The sequence below is a fragment of the Oncorhynchus masou genome, chromosome 24, assembly GCF_036934945.1.
Source record: "Oncorhynchus masou masou isolate Uvic2021 chromosome 24, UVic_Omas_1.1, whole genome shotgun sequence".
Lineage (NCBI taxonomy): Eukaryota > Metazoa > Chordata > Actinopteri > Salmoniformes > Salmonidae > Oncorhynchus > Oncorhynchus masou.
Window position 1 is genome coordinate 66,894,861 of NC_088235.1, and position 6,000 is coordinate 66,900,860.

The window sequence follows — 6,000 nt, forward strand, 5'->3', positions numbered from 1 at the left end:
TATTCCCCAGATATGTTCACGTATTAGAGAATATACTTTAGATGCGTATATTTGTTAGATAATAACATTTATGACTTAATAAGGAAAAATAATCAGCATACATGTATAGGAGCCTTGTGGCTCGTTCTACAGGTCTGTTATTATGCCTTGGGAAGGCAAAGCTTGTTTAGCCTCTAGGTCAGAAGTCAGGATGGCCAGAAAATGGTGAAAACTAAAATGTATATGTTTAAAGGAGTGTTGACAAGTCAGCATCACATTATTTGTGGGGAAAAATTCTTTCACTTAAAGTAGCTGTCCAGTGTTCAAGATTTGTATGAAATATTACTGAATAATGAATTACAATATGAGTGAAATTAGTAATAAAGTATGTTAAAAACCAGCTTTTCTTTGTACACATGCTTGTCCTGTTCACAAACAACAGATTGGTGTGAGTGTGGGCGTATACCTGTTCAATATACAGATTAAGCTGGAAGTTTACAAACACTTAGGTTGGAGTCATTAAAACTCGTTATCAAACACTCCACAAATTTCTTCTTAACAAATTATAGGTTTGGCAAATCAGTTAGGACATTTACTTTTTGCATGATACAAGTAATTGTTAAAACAATTGTTTACAGACAGATTATTTCACTTATAAATCACTGTATCACAATTCCAGTAGGTCAGAAGTTTACATACACTAAGTTGACTGTACCTTTAAACAGCTTGGAAAATTCCAGAAAATTATGTCATGGCTTTAGAAGCTTCTGTTAGGCTAATTGATATAATTTGAGTCAATTGGAGGTGTACCTGTGGATTTATTTCAAGGCACACCTTCAAACTCAGTGCCTCTTTGCCTGACATCATGGGAAAATCAAAAGAAATCAGCCAAGACCTCAGGAAAAATAATTGTAGACCTCCACAAGTCCGTTTCATCCTTGGGAGCAATTTACAAGCGCCTGAAGGTACCACGTTCATCTGTACAAACAATAGTATGCAAGTAAAAACACCATGGGACCACGCAGCTGTCATACTGCTCAGGAAGGAGACACGTTCTGTCTCCTAGAGATGAACGTACTTTGGTGCAAAAAGTGCAAATCAATCCCAGAACAACCGCAAAGGACCATGTGAAGATGCTGGAAGAAACAAGTACAAAAGTATCTATATCCACAGTAAAACGAGTCCTATATCGACATAACCTGAAAGGACGCTTAGCAAGGAAGAAGCCACTGCTCCATAACCGCCATAAAAATAAGCCAGACTACGGTTGTTTGGCTGCACATGGGGATAAATATCGTATTTTTAATAGAAATGTCCTCTGGTCCGATGAAACAAAAATTGAACAGTTTGGTCATAATGGCCATCTTTATGTTTTGAGGAAAAGGGGGTAGACTTGCAAGACGAAGAACATCCTAATCGTGAAGCACGGGGGTGGCAGCATCATATTGTGGGGGTGCTTTGCTGCAGAAGGGACTGGTGCACTTCACAAAATACATGGCTTCATGAGGAGGAAAACTATGTGGATATATTGAAGCAACATCTCAAGACATCAGTCAGGAAATTAAAGCTTGGTCGCAAATGGGTCTCTGAAATGGACAATGACCCCAAGCATACTTTCAAAGTTATGGCAAAATGGTTTAAGGACAACAAAGTCAAGGTATTGGAGTGGCCATCACAAAGTCCTGACCTCAATCCTATAGAAGATTTGTGGGCAGAACTGAAAAAGCGTGTGCTTTTAGGTTTTGTCGTGCCCTCTTCACGACTGTCTTGGTGTGCTTGGACCATGTTAGTTTGTTGGAGATGTGGACACCAAGGAACTTGAAGATCTCAACCTGCTCCACTGCAGCCCCGTCGGTGACAATGGGGGCATGCTCAGTCCTCTTTTTCCTGTAATCCACAATCATCTCCATTGTCTTGATCACGTCGAGAGAGAGAGGTTGGTGTCCTGGCACCTCACTAAAAGCTGTCTCGTCGTTGTCGGTAATCAGGCTGTGGTGTCATCTGCAATTGTAATGATGGTGTTGGAGTCGTACCTGGCTGTGCAGTCATGAGTGAACAGGGAGTACAGGGGGGGAATGAGCATGCACCCCTTAGGGGCAACTGTGTTGAGGATCAGTGTGGCGGATGTGTTGTTAACTACTCTTAGCACCTGAGGGCGGCCAGCCAGGAAGTCCAGGATCCAGTTGCAGAGGGAGGTGTGTAGTCCCAGGGCCCTTAGATTATTGTAGAGCTTTGAGGGCACTATGGTGTTTTTTTTTTTTTTTTTCACCTTTATTTAACCAGGTAGGCTAGTTGAGAACAAGTTCTCATTTGCAACTGCGACCTGGCCAAGATAAAGCATAGCAGTGTGAACAGACGACACAGAGTTACACATGGAGTAAACAATAAACAAGTCAATAACATGTGTCCTATAAGGAGCATTGGTGGCAAAACTGATGGCCGAATGTGGTAAAATACATCTAGCCGCTCGAGAGCACCCTTACCTGCCGATCTATAAATTATGTCTCCGTAATCTATCATGGGTAGGATGGTCATCTGAATCAGGGTTAGTTTGGCAGCTAGGGTGAAAGAGGAGCGATTACGATAAAGGAAACCAAGTGTAGATTTAACTTAGCCTGCAGCATTGATATGTGCTGAGAGAAGGACAGTGCACCGTCTAGCCATACTCCCAAGTACTTGTATGAGGTGTCTACCTCAACCTCTAAACCCTCAGAGGTAGTAATAACACCTGTGGGAATAGGGGCATTCTTCTTACCACATGACCTTTGTTTTGGAAGTGTTCAGAACAAGGTTAAGAAAGATTGTTGGACACTATGAAAGCACTGTTGTAGAGCATTTAATACAAAATCCGGGGAGGGGCCAGCTGAGGGGCCACTTTAATAAGCAAGCCTTCCTTCATGAACTGGTTTCTGTCAAATGGTCCAGAATCAGCTTGATCCCCACTATCGAAGATTTGGCGAAAGGCTCAGCACACACATACTCTGGCTGACTGGCTATAGTTCAGGCAAATTAGAATAAAAGTGCTCTCAGGCTATCCGGAAGGCCAAAGTTAGTTACTTTATGGAGCAATTCTCTCTCTTTGGGTCTAACCCCAAGAAATTCTGGAAAACGGTTAGAGACCAGGAGAATAAACCCTCCTCCTCCTCACAGCTGCCTATGTCCCTTAATGTTGATGATGTGGTTGTTTCTGACAAGAAGCACATGGCTGAGCCCTTTAATCACCACTTCATTAAGTCAGGATTCCTATTTGACTCAGCCATGCCTCCTTGCCCATCCAACATTTCCTATTTCTAGTTTGCCCTGTTCATCAAAAGTGTTGGAAAACCTTCAATAATCAACTGACTGGCTTTCTTGATGTCTATAATATTCTCTCGGGTATGCAGTCTGTTTTCCCGCTCAGGTTATGGATGTGTCACTGCAACCTTAAGCATGTCCCAGTTCAGGTCACCTAGCAGGACAAATTCAGACTTAGTGTAAGGGGCCAGGAGAGAGCTTAGGTTAGGAAGGGTACAGGCCGGTGCTGATCAAGGACGATAGCACCCAGCAACAGACAACAGTGAGCTATTTGAAAGTTTAATGCTTAAAACCAGCAAATCAAATTGTTTGAGGACAGACTTGGTTGCGACAACCGAGCACTGAAGGTGATCCTTTTTAAAGATTGCCACTCCAACACCTTTGGAAAATCTTTCTTGCCCGGAAAAGGTTATAAACTAGAAAGGTTAAACATCAGTATTCAAAACACTTTTCTTTAACCACGTCTCAGTAATGACCAACACATCTGGATTGGAGCTGTAAACCCACACTTTAAATTGATCTATTTTAAGTAATAAGATTCTAGTGTTAACGTGCAGAAAACCCAGGCTTTTTTTATGAGAGCAGAAATCAGTGAATCAGATATCAGAGCACAAGTCAGAAATGGGGCTAGCAACAGTATATGGGCCAGGGTGTACATGCACATTTCCAGATATCATCAACAGTAACAATAATACAATCAAGGTTTTTAGAATAGGATGGGATGCCAAAAGTCTCTGTAACCAATAGAGAGTCAGAGTCCCGAGTGTGGGAACAAACATAGTCTGTCCCACGGTTGGGTAAAGAAAGTTTGTAGTCAACAAAGTATGCAGGAGTCATGAGACAAGTAGCAAAATGCACAAGAAAAAAATAAAATATATAACGTCTTGGGGCTAGCCATCCTAAGTTCTGAGTCACTCGCCCCAACACTGAGTGCTGAAGGTGAGCGAAAACTCAGGAGAGAGGGGTGAGTGTGGTGGGATTACCTGTACCAGACAGGGGGAGACAGGGCAGACAATGAACAGATCCCCAGGTGGAATCCAAGCAGCAGTGCAGCAGACAACAGGAGTAGGTGGTCTTTGAACAGCAGGAGGAGGCTTCATGGGATGTTTCAAAGACTCCTGCCACTTGTCGAGGCCTTTGGCCCCAACAACTTTAACTTCACAGATTAGTGCTAATTGAATTTGTATCTGGTATGTCCTGGGAAGCCTGGGAGCCTTAATTAACTCCGCATTCAGTCCCCATAAAATAAAATATTAAAATGTATTTTTAATTTCTTTTTTTTATATACAGTGGGGAGAACAAGTATTTGATACGCTGCCGATTTTGCAGGTTTTCCTACTAAGCATGTAGAGGTCTGTAACTTTTATCATAGGAACACTTCAACTGTGAGAGACGGAATCTAAAACAAAAATCCAGAAAATCACATTGTATGATTTTTAAGTAATTAATTTGCATTTTATTGCAAACCTCTACATGCTTTGTAAGTAGGAAAACCTGTAAAATCAGCAGTGTATCAAATACTTGTTCTCCTCCCTGTAGCTTACCAAATTATGAAAGAATTTCAAATTTGTAATTTTGAATTCTGTAAAGTGAGTGTGGAAGAAGTGAAAAAATGATTGTTTTCTATCAACGATGACAAGCCACCGAGGTCTGACAACTTGGATGGAAATTTACAGAGGATAATAGCGGACGATATTGCCACTCCTATTTGCCATATCTTCAATTTAAGCCTACTAGAAAGTGTGTGATCCCAGGGTATTCTTTCAGAACAGGGCAGAATACTTCCGGAAAACAGTGCTTCTACAGCGGACCAGTCAGCTAGCAAGGCATTGTTGCGATTTTATAACATGTGACGATAAACAGAAATAAGGGAGTACAAACTAACTCTCATTGTAGTAGATGTGAGTTTCTCTTTCAAACAATCCCCTGGCCTTGTACACAATAGCTAAGAAGCTAGCTACTGATAGTGCAACCCCACATAACAGTACAGATGAAGATGAAAAATTATCAGGCCTACAGTACATCTTACTGTAAAAATTATTGTTGCTGTTTAAATACAAGTCATAATTTTTATTCTGAACTGGAATACACTGATTGAAGCAAGATCATTTGTGACCCGATTCAGGCAACTAGGCATATGTCGCAAGTCACGACTTCACAGGAGAGCTGTTTGAATGTAAAAAAAAATATGTTTTGATCAAAATGCGTTGTCAGAAATGCCTTCTTGAACATGTGAACTTTCATGTGCCTTAATATCAAACTTGTATGCTTTTTCACTCTGCCTCTCTCATCCTCTTAGGAGTTTTCTTCTTTCTCCCCCTCTGCTCCTACACTTTCTGGAAAACACCACTACCTCTTGGCTGGATGAGGCAATGACAACAGGCAGTGTAGTTGGTGGCCTGCTGTGCTGTTGTCACGTTCTGACCTTAGTTCCTTTGTTTTTGTCTTTGTTTTAGTATGGTCAAGGCATGAGTTGGGGTGGGCAGTCTATGTTTGTTTTTCTATGTTGATTTTTGAGTATGGCCTAGTATCGTTCTCAAGCAGAGGCAGCTGTCAAATGTTGTCCCTGATTGAGAATCACACTTAGGTAGCCTGGGTTTCACTTTTGGTTTGTGGGTGTTTGTTTCCGTGTGAGTGTTTGGGCCACACGGTACTGTTTCGGTTTTCGTTCCTTCACTTGTTTTGTATTTCAGTGTTCAGTGTTTCAGTATTTCAGTGTTCAGTTCG